The 19,324-nt window shown below is 39.1% G+C and overlaps 1 long non-coding RNA gene across 1 annotated transcript; it reads left to right on the top strand.

Moving 5' to 3' along the window:
* Positions 1-600: 600 nt before the first annotated feature.
* On the top strand, positions 601-13,058 carry LOC142057111 (uncharacterized). Its single transcript, XR_012660547.1, has 3 exons — positions 601-664; positions 11,307-11,612; positions 11,974-13,058. It is a non-coding gene; the product is annotated as an uncharacterized LOC142057111 (long non-coding RNA).
* The last annotated feature ends 6,266 nt before the right edge of the window (positions 13,059-19,324 follow it).

Genomic DNA, 19,324 nt, shown 5'->3' with positions numbered 1-19,324 from the left:
CATCGATCTTTTACTCTGCCAAAATATTAGCTTTTTACTATACCACATTTTCTGTGCCATGTACAGCAATTACGATGTGGCTGAAAAGAAAGGAAGCCTGACAGGTTATGCTCTTGTACGGTCTCCAGATTTTAATGGGGCTGACAAGTCTCAAGGACTCTCTGACTGCAACTGAGGTGCTGTTCTGCACAGTATTTCCCACAGGCATGACTCAATGCAACAATCAAGTTCACATATTCCTTAAAAAAAAATAAAGCAGCAGCGGGAAGGAGAAAAGTTAGAAAGCTGTATATAGGTTAAGAGTGAACCATGGTGTAAATCTCACTGGATATTTGTCAGCAAGTATCCACGTATTTGAACTGGCACATGCAGAATCCCATAAGTCCTTCCTTATCTACATAAGGAAATAAAATCAAAGCTCTCTTGCCATTGCAGGGGAAAGAAGGGGATTGCAATTATATTGGGTCTGGCATTATGTCACTGAATTCAAGCATAGTTTCAGCCCTGACCTCTGCCTGATTGGAAGTGGGCCTAATGCACTGCTGGACTGTCTGTGTTTGCTGTGTTTGTTGTGGTAATTCTGTTATCACTCCAAGGAAAATAGACTACAAAAAGCTTGGACAAAAAGCACTGTTGCAACTGCTCGCTGATGTCAACACAGCAGGTAAGCCTCTGCTTTTGTTAGCTACTTCTCTTGAATTTTCCTATTCCTGTTGCAACTGCAACTGCAGAACCCACAGAAACCTGTGTTATCCAGAATAAGACACAATTGTGCTTGGCAGATTCACTTTTCAAAGCAGCAGTTCCAGGTGCTCTGAAGCCATCTGCAGCACCTCCTTTAATTCTCAGCTTTCAAGAAGTGCTGGCCTGGGAGTACTGGACTAATGGGCTGGCCTTCTCCATCCACTTCTGAGAAAATCACATCACCTTACAGTGCAGTCATGCTTCCACCCCAAGCAACTGCATTCTGCTTTTTCCATAATTTTGGGGAAGATGACATCAAGTCTTCATTTCAGTGGCCTCATTTGCCACTTCTTCACAGCAAGAGAACTAACACGGCACACTCCATCTGTTGCAATAAATTATGAGCTTCCATTAGATGCAAAAGTAGCTTGGGGCTAGTCAGCATTCATACCACACAGCAGCCCTCTAGCCAGAGGTCTGGGAGCCACTGTGGTTTAGCTGCTCATGATGTTTTTTCTATAGGTCCTGGAAATCCAGCAGGCATTTCAGAATCTCAGAAATCAGGGCTGGAGGAATGCTTAAGTGGTCATTACTCCTGCCATCTCAAGGCAAGATCAACTTTTCCACAACTCTTTGTGACAGATCTTTGTTCTTAGAGCCGTAAAATACTGGAGCTCCCACAGGTCTTCTCAGCACTCTGTTTTGCAGCAATAGTTAAGCAACTTTCCTTGGAAATTCACTTACATGAACAAGTTTGCACCTCAAAGACTTAAGAAAAGAATAGGTATTTTATTCAGGGCAACACAATTACTGCAGTCACTGTTGATGAGGGGAATTTGAGCTTGAGATGTCTGGGGCCATTACTATCCTGACCCTTACAGCTATAATTCCCAGTCTTTCTGATGGTAAAAAGCCTCAAGTGAGTCTTTCATTCCTAGCCTTCCTGCTTCTTAAACTCTTAGAAGGCGAAAAGATCTTTCTCTGATAAAGTTAAATCAATATCTAACATGAGAATCACTGGAAACCTTTTTCTGTATTGCAGAGCCTTACGATGCAGACTGGAATAATTTACATTACAATTACCTGTCCTATTGTTGTAGAAAAGATCTGCAGAAATCATAATGCAAGGAAACATTTCACTCACCTTGCTGAGTTTGAGCAACCTATAAAGAGCTATTCCGTGAAGACTTAGAGAGCCCAGCTTCTGTAATGTGTGCAGGCACTATGCATTACTTCTAAAAATAGGACATCGTAGAAGAGGGTGGAAAAAAGGAGAAAGTCAGCATCAAAAATGCATCCCCAAATTTTCCATTTTTCTCTCTTACCTGAAAAGGGGTCTTGCACAAAAAAAAAGTGAAGATGTGATCTCATACCCTCAGACCCCTGACAACAGGGGGAGTGACACCCAGCTTGCTTGTCAGCTATGTTATGGGTGTTGCCATATAACCTTGGACAAGTCACTTATACTTGCTTCTCTGCCCATCTTCCTTTGGATTGCCTGTGTAGATTATGCTGTTTAGATCCCTAAAGGTACTTAGGCATCTAATGCCTCTATGGACACGTCTCTAAGTCCTCCAGGTCAGGCATTGTCTCTTATGCTGTGTATATACCTGCTTTGATCTTACCTGCCACACCACTTTGCTACTGATACAAAAATTATTGTCACAGCTCAGCTCTGAGCTCTTCTGTTCTACAATATGAACAACAACCACAGGGCCCCATGGGAGTTAACAAGTGAATTTACTTCTTCTGTATATTCACAAAAGTCAGGATAAGAATTCAAATAGAAGGAAAAGCACATTAAGAATCCATGTCACAAAAACACCGTATAAAATCATACCCACAATAATTACAGCTTGATTTTAACTGTAAAATTCATATAGAATAAAAGTGTAGAAACAAGAGTTATTTTGAGAACAGAAGCCTCCCCCAGTATTTGCTTCTCAGAAGACAGTGGGCTCAGGAACACTTGGCTTTCCTAAGCTTTAGCAGCCTCAGGTGACCATGTCCAGAGCAAGGGGACCAAGAGGAAGTTAGGACAGTTTAAAATAAGCTCCAGCTTGGATCAGGAGCCGGGCAGATGCAAACACACTCAGATTCACAAAATGTAATTCTTCCTTACGAAAACAAAGGCTGAAAGGTGACCTTACTGCGTGTGTAAGCTTATACACAGCAGCCTAAGGGACTGATCACAGGGAACTTGTCATTCTTATTAGATAAAAGCATAATAAAATACATTCTCTGGAAGCTGGAAAAACTCAGTCCTAAAAAAGAAGCAGTCTCATGGCAGTGTATCCTTAAATGCTGAGATGGTTACTGAAAGTGGTGGTGTACCACTTGAATTTTTTAGATGCTTTGCAGAAGAACTACTGGGAGAAAGTCTAGTGTCTGTGTACAATAATCTGGTCAGATGTTCGTAGCCTTGGTACAGGATGATCTATCTCCTGATACCTCAAGATCTCTTCCAAAATTTTAAGTATTTCTTATTATTTGTGTATTTATATAGTGGCTCCTTCTGGCCTCAGAAGATGGATTTTGCCCTTGCTGAACACTACTGTGGTGCCCTTATCCAATCGCTGAATAGAGGCCAATGAATAACACGCCCCATTTGGCAAGTGCTTCCTCAAGTGTAAACAAGTGCGTTTTTAAAATGCACACACCCCCCTTACAAAAATAAACCAAATTCACCATATTAACTGATAAACTGTATACTAAAGTACTGACAAAACCCAGCAATAAATAATAAAAGCCTAATTTTGCATTTTGAAATAAGCTTTAGAACAGAAAGAGGGGTTATCCTTTAGCTTCCAGTAAGAACAAGGATAAAACTGCAGTAAAATTGTGTACTATGTTTTAAAAAAGAGCAGGAGGAAAGCCACTGTAAGATTTCATATGATTACATGGTATAGTGTATGTTCTATAGGGATTGAAATGCTCATGTCTTTTTAAACATTTAGATGCTTCAGGTAGTATTTCTATTACATGCAACAAAGTAAAAAGTACCCAGAAGTATGTTTCCATTTTTCCTCTGATTCCTTAAGGAATTTAAGGAAAAAGTCAAAGCCTGTGTCCTGGTTCTTTATACATACTGTACATACAGGAAAAACCAAATCAAGCAATAAATGTGGGAATTAAAAGCAGAAATTTAAAATAAAAAAAATTTCATGCTTACCTAGTGAAATTTAATGTGCCTGTTTGGTCAATAATGTTTTGATATTTTCTATATTTTGACTGTTTAATATTTGGCTTTTTGCTATTTTGATACATATTTTGATACTGTTGAAAACTGTTTTCTTTTGAAATATGAGGCATATCACATGTGGAGCCTTCTTTTCAATAATAAACCTCAAACACTGAGTAGACAAAGGAAAGGTTATCAGGGTACCGGTCACTGTGATTTTTGAAAAATCTTATAGACTCACATACTCAGAATGGTTCAAGTTGGAAGGGACCTCAGGAAGTTATCAGTCCAGGTTTCTGCTTGAAATACTCTCTGAGTACTTTGGGAACCCCTTAGAAAATCAAAATCCTTCCTAGGAACCAAAGTCCAGAACTGAGATCGTCACCCAAATTCATCCTACTTACTGGCAGCAGTGTCTTACATCCTCCAGGGCTGTACTAACAGAAGCACAGCCAGTTGATCCATCTTTAACTAAGCAGTCATTTGACCGTATCTAGATATTGCATCCAGTTTTGGGCCCCCAATACAAGAAAGATGTTTATGAACTAGAGAGAGTTCAGTGGAGGGTCATCAAGATGGTCAAGGGCTGGAGCACTTTCTCTGTGAGGTGGTGGATAGAGGGAGGCTGAGAGACAATGGGCATAAATTGAAACAAAAGAGGTTTAGATTGGGTAAATGGAAACTTTTCCACAATGAGGACAGTCGAGCAGTGAAAGAGGCTGCCCAGAGGTGTTATGCACTCCCCATCCTAGAAGTTTTCAAGAGCAGGCTGGATAAAGCTCTTGAGCAGCCTGGTCTGGTGTCATATCTGACCATGCTTTGGGCAGGAGGTTGGACTGGAGACCTCGTGCAGTTCCTTCCAACCTGAGTTGTCTTATGAACCTACATTCCCCACAACACTTAAGGCAAGTGAATTTTGAGAAAAATGAGAAAGCAACAAGGTATATGAGCTAGTAGCAAAGCATAGAGAGTGATGAGAATCTTTCTCTGTCCTTCTTCAAGGTGACCCTCATACACTTTCATATGTAAAATTCTGGGCATTGCCTGCTGAAAAAGCAGAACAACTTAACAGTGTAACTGGGGAAAAAGGATGGCAAAATTACTTTCCCAAAGCAAATGCCTCATAGGTATATGAACAGATGCTATCATTGAAAGGGTCATAGAAGGAGGTGGATACGAAATTTTTAGATCTCTAAGCATCAGGTAAAAGAGCAACCATTCTCTGGCATTGGTCTTCTAGTGTTGAGGTATCTCCGAGAAGAGCTAAACAGAAAACAAGATGCTCCAAAACCTCAGGCACTGTATCCCAAGAGCTGTTTCCAGTGAGACTCTAATACCTTCCTGAGCAGGATGAAATGAAAAAAGAAAACTTCAAGGATTTTAGAGCGGACTTATAGTCAATCCCTGCACAGATGGACATGTACCATTCTGATGGTGAAGGCATTGTCCAAATACTTTACTATACTGTCCCCAAGGAGCTCAATTTTAGGAAAAGGTAATCCATGTCTAATTCAGAGCATTAAACAGCATGGAGAAGCAGCACAGAGAAACTTGTCCGTTACAGAGAGGTTTTCATTCTCTGTAACTCTGACATATTCCCTGACGTAGAGAGAATTTATGATTCTCTTATGCTTGTCTTTGAGAGCAGGGAAAACATTACATTGAAATGGGCCTTCAGATTCAAGAACAAAAATTAGCTCTCAGAGAAATCCCTTCAAATGGAGGCATCTCCAGTGTTAAGGCAGACTGCCTTTTGTACAAAGCCACACCAATAACACAAAATATTAGGGACACTGACATCAAACAGGGACAGCAAGTGAATCAATTGACAGAACTAGTCCTGTGACCATTGAAATTATGCTGTGGCTGGATCCTCTAATTACTGCAAGCTGATCAGTGCAATCCTCACATCAAAACTTCCTTTTCTCCCTCACATCAGAAGCTTCCAAAATCCATCAGAGTTTATGCATTGCCCTACATATAGAAAGGGCCTTCACTAGGAGGAAATCTCAGGTTCAGGCACAGAGATTTCAAAATGAATGGAAGCTTAAGAGTCCAATGTGCCTGCCCCTCCAGGCCTGAGGCAGAGAGAGAGGTCATTTGGAGAAATAGCCTTTTATGGGATATATCATGCCATAGAAAGAGTACTCTGCTCTGGGAAGATGTGGTGCTGTGAAGGCCTGTGATTAAGTCAGGTCTTAGGGAGAATGAATATGGAATTTACACAGTGGAAAGACACAGAAACTGCAGTCACCTACACAGTCCGAACCTCTGCTAGAAGGGGGGTTTCCATCCCTAACACTTCCTATAATCTGTGTCTGAACAGTGTCTCTAAGAAGTCTAACATATAAAAGTGCTAGCAAAGAAGAAAAAATTCTTAACATATAAAAATCCTCCAGTCCTCTGCACTTGGTACAGAGATCTCTAATACCAGCTGAGTGGAAAGGGGAAGCCAGCGTGCAGAACAAAGTCTGTATTAATAAATACCTGAAGGGAAATCTGTCTTCAGGCCTGTTGTACAAACTTGAGGATGCAAAGTCTTATTCACAGTTCTTGAGATGATTTTCCACTTTTCTTTCTATTAAGGTACACATTTGCAGCATACAAAATTATAGTTATGAAAGAATATTGTGGGAATTCAAAATATATTCCAGTTTAAATACAGAAAAATGGTTAACAGAGCATTTAAGAACCATGCTTGTATCATATTCCACAGATTAAGATTCACCCATATCTCTAGACAAATTACATGAAGAGCCAGCATTTCTGTCAGAAATGAGAAGTCACAGAGATTATTTGCCTTTGGAGACTGATTCTAGTGTTTTTCTTACATTAAAATCAGTCTCCTATTAAGTATTTGGATTTGCTGTGACTGTGTCCTAAATCTTAGGAAATGCCAATATCTTCCTCACTTTCTTTCCCATTTATTGCAGCGTACTACTTCTTTCTGTCAGCCTCCATAATCGGTGGAAAGTAAGAGAAAAGCCCAGCATGGTGCTGAATCAATCTAATAGTGAATTACTATGATTGCTGGTGGATCCAAACTCTTGGAGGGAATGGGCTGTGTTTTCACAAAAGGTAGTAATCTTTTTATTTTGCATTCAGGGGTTTGGGAGGAACAAGTAGGCCAAGTGAACGGCATATCACTTAGCACAGCTCAGTGCAGAACACAAGGGTGTTCAATGTCAGATCCAGGGTCTACCATGACACACAAGGTAGGTGGGTTTTTTTGAGGAATTCTTCCCCCTTCCTCCTTTTTATATATACCGGACCTTAATCCTTTGCTTTTAGCCAGCTAACTTCTGTCTTACCTTCCCAAAAAAGGAACTTCAGGGACGTAACCTGTTCAGAATAAGCTTCTGCTATGTCCTATTGATAGAGCACAGGAATAACTTTGAGCTGTAGAGAGTTCCTGGAGTTCAGACCCCAAGTCCACTCTGACGCTAGACCAGCTTAGAGAGTAATTAAACTTTGCTAGGCACAGACATACATTAAACACCAAGGCTAAGATAAAAGAAACCATCTGAAAGGTTTCCCTTTGCAGTTACTATTCAGCTACTGAGAAGGGTGTGTTCCTTTTTTTTCTGTTGGTGCTCTTTTTCATGCTTTTTTTTCACTAGTGTTTCTCTGTTTTGCTACCTATTTTTATCCATTCGTATTGCAGGAGGAAAACTAAGCAAATTATAGAGTGAACCAAAAGAAAAAGGTAACAGCTTGAGGTTTTTAGCAAGAAAGGATATAATTTCATCCAGTAAGATGCACTCAAAATTTAAAAGCAAATCAAACTCAATTTATAGCTATTAAGATATATATAACAGCTAAATAAAACACAACAGTTCAGATATTCTTGCTGAATTTCAATTACCATAAGACCCCACACATTTCAGAAATAGCCTTAAACAATGCTTAGTAACCCATCTGATATTCTGAATAATATCTTCACATGTGTATTTACACTTTTAAAGCAATTTATATAAAATTCCAATTTTGGCTCCCTTAGGAAAATACATTAATGATTTTTATCCTCTTTTAAGATAGTCTTTTCCTGATAGATTCAAGTGCTAAACAGAAAATTTTTAGACTATTTCAAGCATTATTGCTCTCTGATATTAATGCAGCAGCATACAAATAAATAAAATGAAGCAACTTCTTCCTTTGGAGCTCACTTAAACAGTAATACTCTAAAGTCATACTGAATTCTGCTTAAAAAGTAGAGTGAGTTTGTTGGGTGTTTTTTTAGAAGCAAAGCAAAAAGTTACATATCGAAATGATGCAAATCAATCAGGAGCCTCTGCCTGCACCTGTAGTTGCTTCCATGAGATGTTGCATTAGTATATAATAGAAAAGCTTTTTCTCTCACTCGTCAGCCATTGTTCGGATTAGATACCCTCTCCTTGTTTCTCAAAGCAAAGAGAGACCCAGCCCCCACTCCATCAGTGACTAAATAAAAACTGCCACCACAGGAGGTAGAGAAGCCAGTAGCTCCCCATGCACCCTATTCACTGAGCCTGCAATGATCCAACTTGACCTCCCTTGCCTGAATAAAACTAGGCTTTCCTTATTTCTAAGCATAATCATGCATTTTGCTCCAGTCGCTTCTACTCCCCAGATTTGACAATCTAAGAAAAGTGTATTGTATTTGATGAGCATTTGTCAAATATGTACAACTCTCCCTTTCAGCAGAGGTCTGTGAAGATAAACAGCCATTTGATGCAAAAGCCTCCCATTCAACCAAACACACAAACACATACAAGCTCATTATTTTCATCATAAAATAAATCTATTCCCTCCACCTGGAATTGGAGAGCATCCCACTCATGCTTTAAGAACACAATATGACAGGGAAGGAAAAAAAGAGCTGATATATTATTCTTTGCTGCGTTCAAATTGGAAACCTACACACCCTAATGGCATTTTGGTTGCCAAATGAGTTCCTTGAATAATATTCCCTTCCCCTTTTTCCATTAGAATCTCCAGATGTTAATAATTTAGTCTAGTCATACTGTAGGCCACGAGTGGTAACTTTTGAATAAAACAGTAACTATTCATACCCACACTTAAATTGCTGCAAGGCCTTTGAGGTTCAGTGCCAAATAACTAGCCCATCTTAAGCGCCTGTAGTAACTGGGACTTAGGAAAAGCTGCTGCAGCTCAGTCAGCATTAACTTCAGTTTAGGAGTTTGGTTTTACTTTGTTATGTTGATTTGTGTGGGACTTTATATCCACAGGGAAAGGGACGCATAGAGAGTTTCATTTGCAGTAACAACATAGCGGTGCCTTCTACAGCTAAATACAGCTCTCGGGGTTGCCATTCACCCCTGTGACTTTTTGTATGGCCAGGTTACAGGAACAGTTTCTAGGTTGCGACCCTTCTGTCAGCCTTTTATGAAGATCTACGATCACGATGCTAATGTCAGGCAACACAGTGGGCATGGACACAAATTGAACCGATCTCAGTATCACTATGTTTGGAAATTCTGCGTTTCAGGAGATTCAGCCAAGTCTGTGACAGGATTCAGCATTAACAGGATTACAAGGTTCACCACTATGTCTTGTAAGTGCAATCAGGGCATGCAGTGGGTGAAAGAAAACAAACAAAAAAAAGAAATGCAAAGGAAGAAAAAAACATTTCTGTACACCACATCACTGTAGAAACTTGATTCATATATTGCCAGGTAGAAGCCCTAAGAGCTGAGGTTGAAATGTTGAAAATCGCTGTGTTTTATTACAAGGGAGCACAATGATCATTGTGGAGGCTTGACCCGCACTACCCTGGAGGGCTTAATCCTCAGCAGTGAAGGAGCGGTGTCCCGCAAGCCAGGGAAATCTGCTTAGCACTGATTGCACTCACCTCTACCTGCAGACTTTCCTCCACTGCTGTCTCCATTTTTCACCATTTATATGAATTAAATTCTCCACTTTAGCATGCTGGCTTGAAACACAGGCAGGGCTTAGTGAATATAATTCCAGACTCCAACTGTGATATTAACACTGAAACACGCACAGAGCATGTTCAGAATTAAAAAGCCTCCTTCCCCCTCTTTTAAATGATGAGACAAAAAGGATTCAAACGTCTCAGACACAAGTGTATCAGAAGCAGGGGCTTATGTTAGTGAGAAAGAGTCTGTTACATGCCTGTTATATGCTTCCAGATTCTCAAAAACATTACTTTAATTTTGCCACTTATTTCCATTATTCTCTTCCTGCTTATTCCCAAAGCCAATTAAAATGCAAACAGGAGATTTTACAGGCTTCAGTTTGATAACAGGCAGCAAGACAAGCGAGGCATGGGACAGCACTGAAATATGGCTCTTTAATGCAAGCATATTAACAGAAATAATTGGATTTCTAAAGTCTCACAATTGCAAGTGTTACCTCTTATCGTCCATTAAATCAATTGACATCCTGCACTTGTTATTTCAAAAGTGTTATTCTTATTTCATGAGAGTGCTAAACATATTTGGTTTGCTCTAATGAAAGCTGTGGAGTTTTCTTCTGAAGTACATACTAGCCTCATAGCATGCAATATGTCCAATGGATTCATTAAAGCCAGTGTGGTAAGCGCTGGCCTCGGAGAAGTTAAACTCTCCATTTTGTTTTTAGCAGGGCCAGAGTTTCATCCAAAACACATCATGTTTTATTATGCTTTTAGTAATGATAATAAAAGAGTTAAAGAATTTAATCACAACTTTTCAAAAGTGCCTATGGGAAGTAGATCCTTGAACTCGTCTGCATTTCAATGGGAGGCTTAGCATCTAACATCCTCAGGAAATCCCTGACTTATCCTGCTGTTGATTTCCGAATTTAACATCAGCCTTGATTTCCATTTTATATGTTCCATTCAAATTATTCCCCCCGGCTATGACTGTTGTCAGGTGATACAGCTAACAGAATCTTTAACCCCATCCAACAAGGCAGTGCCCAGTCCACCTCACACCCCCTGTTCCTGCCCCTTCTCTTACACCGCATTCTTGCTAAAGAGCCAGAACCAAAGGAATACAAGCACCGACACACATACCTTTTTGTTCGTAGGCTTAATTTTCAGTAGGTTTAACTCCCTGAACTGGCTCATTGAGATGTCAGATAAGACCAGAGACAGCTCAAGGAATCAGAGGGAGAACATGGCAAGGGACAAGGAGAGGGCAGAATTGCTTCTTATAGTTACAGTTAGCCATTGAACCGGTTTCACTTTCTTGTCAGACCACACACTGCCTACGGCTGCACGGGATTAAGATTTCCCCCATCTCTGATGGTATAGTTTCAAGTTAGTTTATCCCAGCAGCAAGTGTGCTGCTGATACAAATGGTGGTCCTGCTCTCCAGCCCATTCCCAGGCATGCGTTTCTGCTCCTCTCCTTTTTGCCAGCACAAACATCCCTGTGAGCGTGCCGTGAGCTGAAGTGGGAAACAACTACAGCTGAAAAGTAACTTTCATTTTTCAGAGTGGATTTTATCTGAAGTGGTTCCCTGGTCTGGCTCACCAAGCAGCTACACACCACCAATGCCAGGAAAAGGGAAGGGGAGAGAAGAAGTGTCCGTCCCTCCAAGCAGCACTGTGAACATATGCCAGAACTGTTCATGGAGCTACAGCTGTGATCCAAGAGCTGAAAGCCAGCCCTTCAAAACTGGGAAATGGAAGCCAGCCTTCTAACTTTGTTTGCATCACATACAGCAATATGTACACAGGCTCTTGAACAGCTTGGGAATGAAGTTCCACTGATGATGAATTAGAATTATGCCCCTGTTAGGTATGGGCATATACTTGTCTCCAGATTTTAAGCACCCATTTAAAACATAAATTAATATTCAAAATATACACCTAATTTTTTATACTTACTCATTTTCTGTTTCTTATTGCAACATGAATATTTCCCTATTTATAGCATGATAAATGATCTTCTATCTTTAAGTCTTCCTACAAGCAAGATTTCAGTTTTCTTTTCAGCTCCTTCAGATATTACCTTGCAGAGAAATGTTCAAGTACCATGTTTTTATTACCGCTAATGCAGAATAAGTCATTTTGCCAGTTGAAATTATGACAACTATGTCACAAAGGGAAAAGTAAGAGCAAAAATGTGTCTATGTTTCTTTTTTTAATGGTTAAAAAAGAAAAAAGGACGACTTTTGTTGTACTTCCTGGAAGAATTGTCAGCGGAAGTTGAAGAGCACTTAACATACACCTTGTGGCCTTGAACACTAATAATTTCAACATAGGGCTGACTCGGGAATTGCTTTTCACTTCAAGGTAAAAATGCTAAAATCTATGTAGGGGATTAAGTGTTTCCCCAACAGAAAACTAAGTATTTTAGTTGAAAAGTTGGATTTTTTTTTTAAAGCAGATTAAGGGAGAAAATAGTCACACAGTTCAGTTCTAACAGTTCTGTCCTTGGTTCTGGATCTCATTACTCATATATCTAAACATATTGCATTGAGTATTTTACAGTTACACATGGATAAAATAATGAAATACAAAAGGTTAAGAAAAAGAAGCAGCACCAAAAATGGTTGGCCCTCAGATCATGAGCAAAATAATCCATTAAGAGGAATGCAGAGACTAAGTTCACCAACCTAATCCTTCTGCTTTATGCCACTCCTGTGAAGTTATAAATGCAGACTGAATGTCTCGTTTCCTTCACTGAAGTGGCATCATGCAGAGAAAAAGCATCTTTAAAGATTAGGCTAATTTGGGGCCACAAGCAGGAAAATGTCTTAATCATAATTTTATAGCAGAATTTTATGTCAGTACATAGTTTTTCAGATGCCTTATACTGCTAATTTCCATAAATTAACATGCCTGGGGCTCTTTTAATAGTAATCATAACTTTGCATTTCCTGCTTGTTATGTTTGGTTTTAACATAATTACAGTATGTTCCTTGTTTTCAGTCCTATACAGATCCCCCCTCAATGCTTTCTCTCCAGTCAAGCTCTGCTCAACATAGTTTTGCATTAACAGAGACACAAAATGAACCTGCAAAATTTACTCAGAGATTTATTGCAGACGTAACACTTGCACATGTATATGCAAACTCACATTTGCATATGCAAAATATCTGTCTGCTGTTGCCAGTGAACATGTTTTATTTTTGCATGCTATGGCTGTACATGCAAATTCTCTTCTTCCAGCATCAATTATCAACTCCCACAATTGATATGTTCCCTTTCCTAAAACAATCCATTTCAGACCATATATTACTTTGCTTTCCCAGAATTCAATAAATACTGCCATGTCCCCTCTATACAAATGTCCTTGCCCAATTCTTTTTACTGATTCTGTCCATTATGTGCTTGTCCCTGTTTCCTTTCCTAGATCTTCAGCTTCCTCCCTCTTCTTTTGCCCAGACCCTGCTTTTGCTCACTCTGTGCAGGAGGAAGAGCAGCAGCTCCTCCTCTTCTGCTGCCCTGTTTCTCTTTCTCACCTGTCTGACAGAGAAGCCCCTTCTGCTCCCTTTGCTAAAGAAACAGCATCGTCAGGAGACAGCGTTCAATAGACTCCATCTAAGGGACTGTGACTGGAAACACCTGCCCAGGACAGGAATGAACTAAATACCACAGAGGAAAGGGGACAAAAACACTGTGTGTAAGTATCTCTTTCATACCTACAACAAAATGTTAATTTTTAGTTTTGGTTTTTTTTTTAAGGGAAGCACTGGTCTTCAGAGCTAAATGTTGCAGTCTCCATAGCCACATGGACAAGGGCCAGGACAAGGCTGCCAAATGCTCTGCCCAAGAGTACTGTCGAATGAGATTCTGTATCGGGGCTCTTCTGCATGGGGGCCGACTGCATTAACCAGTTCATCATCAGAATACACATAACCCCCCGTATCTGTTAAGGTCTAGCAGGTCCCTGCCCACCTCACTGGAATGCTTCTGCCTAGTAATATTTCAAGTAGTGGCAATTTTTCACAAACACATGACCCACTCTCTACCTCTCTCCTGCAAAAGTACATCATACTCTATCTCAAGATTAACTGTGCTGCCCGAATCACCAGTGCACGTGGACACACAAAAAAACCTCTACATGAAACAACAGTGCCATGGTGAATTGCTTCCTAAAGGTTCATTTTACTAACCCTTAATGCGCAGTTGTGCCAGTCTGTACACTAGAGTCAAGACCGTGGGGAAAAGCAGTCAGCTGGAGTCTTTAGCATGAACAAGCCTCTCTCAGCTTTACCCCCGCGGGGCTGGCTCAGAGTCCTCAGCTTTGTCCTGCTTGGAGTAGCTTCACACATGAATGAAGACAAGTTTTGTTCTCTGAAAGAACCAAGTTCATGCTGGTTAAAAGAAATGAGCTAGCTAAACTACAAAAATTCAACTATTGATCATGACCACTAAAACACTTTAAAATATGAAAATAAATTCAAATTGCACTTGGTAGGCTAAATTTACTTTCAAATTTTCCCTATGTATAAGGCTTATTTGCCTAATTTAATGTTTTACAGCTATCTTTAATGTGCAAATACTTTCTACAGTGAATATGCAATATAAAAAAGAAAATCAGAAACTCTCATTCTGAAGTTATGCTGTTTATTTCCTTCCTGAACACTCAGCTGAGTGAAGTCAGGTTAATTGCCTCTAAGTCTTTATGAATAATGTTGCAAAGTCCTGCACTGACAGTTACACCATTCTTCTGCTAGTTGTGTATCCCAGAGCTATTTCAATGTATAACTGTAATTCATTTTGGCTGCTAGATCTGCATGTAAAGATAAAAGCCAATAGAAAACTTCCTTAATCTGCCTCTGGTTTTTCATCAACTTTTTATCCAGTGGGTATAATTTTGGAGATGTTACTTGATCTAACATGCTCCAAAATAATGGAAGTCTTTGCTCACTTTAATATATTCTCTGCACGTTGTCATCATTCATGGTGGTAGCAGCAGTACGTTGTTGGCTCATTATGTTGGATTAATCTTGCTACCTGATATTCTTTTCACCAATCAATCTGTTGATTACAGCCAGTTTAAATCTTAGCAATAAAGAAGATTCTGAGATTTTTCAAAGGACAATGGGATCTGAATTAATTAGCATCCATCAGAGGAAAACCAAAACCCTCCTACAATAGAACTGAGAAACATAACAGTCCACAAGGACAACGTTTATGGAGCGGCGGATGGGCTTTTACACACTCGCAGAGCAGGAGAGCATAGCATCCTCAGCTCTCAGCTTAGCAATCAGGCTATGGAGAAGCTAATTCTCACACAGAAATTTATTAATTACACCTTGAAACTCTACCAAGTTAGCCTGCTATTGACACCAGATATCAAACTGTTCTGATTCATCACTCATCTTTAAAACCTGCAAGCATGAAGATTTGAAGCTTCTGTCAAAGTATTTCCAGGTTACACTTATTATTCTATCAACCACACACCTCAAAGAGCCAAAAAATCACCCAGTCTAACATTTACATGGATAACCAGGGGAAATTAATACAAAAAGGGAGAAAAATCATACCTGTTTTCTTCAAACTATCTTTATTGTATGTTCCATAGTTGGCAACTTAATAATTTACCAATGTTAACAAATTCTCGCAACGTAAGTGGTTTTCAAAGAACACTAAAATACTTGAAAACATGGCCTTTGAAAAAGAAGTAAAAAAAGAGACATTATTTACATGGCTGGCACTTAAGGAAATAATAACAAAAATCATTCTCACTTTTATGGACAACAGTAACATTTGCAGTCCAAAAACTCATAAATGTCCTGTAACAGATGATGATAGCCTCACTGACATGACGAATAAGAGGCATTTAGTTTTTAATGGCTTTTGTAATTTTTTTTTTCCTGTGAGAGCAGCACACTGTGTAAAATGTATTTTAGTCTTCACTACTTGGAAGCAACTTCACACACTATTATTCTACATTAGCTCCTATTGTCGATTTGATGACTAAAGACCTATTGGCCAGATGCAAATGCTGCTTTCTAATCTTGATCTATAACGCAGAACAGCCGTGGCTATGTCATTCCCCATGAAGAAGAATGACTCAGGAGAATAATTTGGTAAGGTACGGTGTAAAGATAAACTAGATGCATTAATTATATGAAGGAAGTTCTTGCTTACTTGTGAGAACATTTAGTCGCATAGAAAAACCAAAACAAGCCCAGGCGTAAAGATAAGCCCTGTCAAAAGTGTAGTCTTTCCCACTCAAAAGATGTCAAAAGATGCTGGCACTGGCCTTGACTCCGTATGTTGCAGAGCTCTTTGCCCTTGATCAGCCACATATGAATAGTCTAGAGAAGTCAACAGGAATTTTGATGCTTTACTGGATCAAGGACAGGAAACTGAATATACTTTATTTCTCATTTCCATCATACATGCATAAGGTGATATCCTCTAATTCAGACATACATAAAATAATTATCTCCTTTTTTCTACTTTTTTCTTCAAGTAAGCATCAGGTGAAAATAGTGAGATGTGCCAAGGGTTTGCTAATTAATGATATATTGCCTTAAATTAATTTTCTACTATTATTGTTACTTAATGGAATTTCATATTTCTTATTTGAAAAATGAGGGTCAAAGGAAGCAATGATGAGAGACAATTACAATTACCACTTAGGACCATTAATATGTAAATATATGGGTAAGTTAAGATTGCTAATTTAAGTTGCATAATTGCTGGATATTTTTGAAGTTAGAACCTAATAGGTTCTGCCATTATTCGCATCTATTTTATGCATACAATGTCAATGAATTTTATTCTTAACATACCATGAATAATAGCATCACATTTATTTTATTAACTGACACGGGCATTAATGTCACATTGTGCCATTCAATCACTTTATTCTTTTCTAAATTACAACAGGTTAAAAAATTATATCACTTATACAACTTCATGCACCAGGTCAAGAGTCAATCACATGTAGCTGGGTTTGAGAAGCTGCTTACATACTGGGTAGTTTTCTCCATAATGGCCCAGTGGGTTTTTTTTCAACCTTTCTTTGCAACACCTGATATTACAAACTTTAAAGCACAGATATTTTTAAAAGGTCAAGATAGAGAATGGATTTGATCCAAGGATCCCCAGCTTAGCAATGCAAAAGTCAAGAGAACTCTATCAAATGTCAAGAGAAACCGGAAAAGACTTCAACAAATTATTTCTGCAATACATCTCATTTATGCAATGTGTGCACAACAGAAATATTTTAACCAGTTCTAATCCAATGATATTTTATAAATTTCATCTTATTTCAGACAGGTAAAGTATGGATGATGAGAATTTTATCAGCTATGATTTTTTAATGAATTTTTCACTATTACCTAAAACTTTGAAATCAAGACTGTCCTTCAAGAAATATAATACAAAACTATGACCTGTATTACGTGGACCATGAAAATGAAATCAGAAATAACACGCTGCAGCTCACTTATAATTCCAGTACATTCTTCATTTCAATTTAAAGTAGAGTATGTGTTCTCAGGAGAATTCTGCATAGACTGCCATGCATTCTCCTCACAGAAGTGTGAAAAGATGATGATTGCTGTAGTAATTTTTTTATATATGATTTTAGAAAATCTTTGAAAATATGTTTTTTTTTCCTTGAGATATATCTAGTGCAAATATTCAGGTGTCTCACAGTAAAAGGTTTTCAGTTTCCAAAACTGCATGAGTTGTCAGTTCTAAGCAAATTTGATAAGGTATAACCAAACTAAAATCATCAGATCATCCTTCTCTTTGCTTTGCATGATTTAAATTCATACCTGATAGTTTTAGGGAGGCATAAAATGAAATCAAATACTATCAACAAGTGAAACAACTTTCTTTGGTATGTATAAAAGACATTTATATAGACTACCTTCAAGCACAACCTAAGTATAAACAAATGTGTTGTTAATTTGTTGCAGCAACTTAAAAAGAATCTTGTTTTGTTTCTGCGTTCTCCATTCTGCTGAAAATGGAAGAAGTGTTTTGGGCCCATGAGGAAGTGACTACCTTTCCTATTTGCCCTTTATTCTGTGATAAGTATGATGTGGCCTTTCTGTAGACAATCTGCTCATGTCGCTAAAAAAGATATAAAAAATAAATCAAGCCCCATATCTGAGCCATCTGTAATAAAGTTTTAACTACTGATTCAAGAGATATTTTTCCCATAAATTGACTCACCATACAATTGGGATTGTTCCAAGCCTTTAAGACTTTATCTGCTAACCCTTTGGAAATAGTAGATGATAACTCCCCCATAGCTGATCGAGCCAAGTAGTTAAAAAGTGTTTTAGACACTATCTTCAAAGGCCTTGACAGAGAATCCCATAATACTCTAAATTTCTTTAGCTGTGATCTATTCTTAAACATAAACCTCTCCTACTTTGGACTTCTGGAATCACTGGATAGGTTGGGAAAAGTGTTTTGTTACAGCTAAACAGTTGAAGAATACTATATCTGGATTCCTAAAAAGATACAGACACATCTATTTAAAATCTATCTAGAAAAGACATTGTTACAATAATCAAAGCAAAAAATAGGTGAATGCTGTTTATGAGAAATCATAGAATCATAGAATGTCCTGAGTTGGAAGGGACTCACAAGGATTATTGAGTCCAACTCTTGTCCCTGCTCAGGACAGCCCCAAAATTCACACCATGTCTCTGAGGGTGTTGGCCAAGTGCTGCTTGAATATTGCCAGGCTTTGCGCCATGACTGCCTCCCTGGGGAGCCTGTTCCAGTGCTCTACCACCCTCTGGGTGAAGAACCTTCTCCTAATATCCAACCTAAACCTCCCGTGGTGCATCTTGCTGCCATTCCCTCGAGTCCACCAGTGACAAGAGATCAGCGCCTGCCCCTCCTCCTCCCCTTGTGAGGAACCTGCAGTCCACAGTGAGGTCTCCCCTCAGTCTCCTCTTCTCCAGGCTGAACAAACCAAGTGACTTGAGCCACTCCTCATACGGTTTCCCCTCTAAACTTTTCACCAACCTCATGGCCCTTCTCTGGACACTCTCTAGTAGCTTTAATGTAGAAATATCTACTAAAGGAAAAGTTAGCACAGTAAAAAAATATTAGTCAGAGAACAGCTCAAACAGCACCTCCTAATTCTATGATAACTCCAGTACAATCAGACGGAAATTCAGTTCTTGTGGGTTACTGAGGAAAAAGCCCAGGGCATTCTGTGTGCTGAATTCTTCCAACTTCACTTCTTCCCATGATTCAGATGTCATCTGCACACTCTCAGGTACCACTTGTATATGAACAGCAACACACAGCCCACTTTAAGTATAAGCAAGAAGAACTCCGTGAAAAGGTACACCAGTGCAGCCAGGGGAATCGAGGCCAGCGGCTTCAAGCACCAGCAAGAACCCTTCAGTGTGCTGCTGTTAGCATGAAGAAATCAAGCATTAATCTGTGTTGGCCAAAGTTTGCTCTCTCCACTGCAGGGAAAAGCCCCTAGATACAGCCCCTAGGTACAGAGATTACTGTCTATAACCTCACTGGTCTTAAATATCTGATCTACTTCTGCCTGATCTTTTT

This window comes from Phalacrocorax aristotelis, chromosome 5, assembly GCF_949628215.1.
Source record: "Phalacrocorax aristotelis chromosome 5, bGulAri2.1, whole genome shotgun sequence".
Lineage (NCBI taxonomy): Eukaryota > Metazoa > Chordata > Aves > Suliformes > Phalacrocoracidae > Phalacrocorax > Phalacrocorax aristotelis.
The sequence above is the reverse complement of the archived record's forward strand: the minus strand, read 5'-3'. Positions and strand labels throughout refer to the sequence as shown.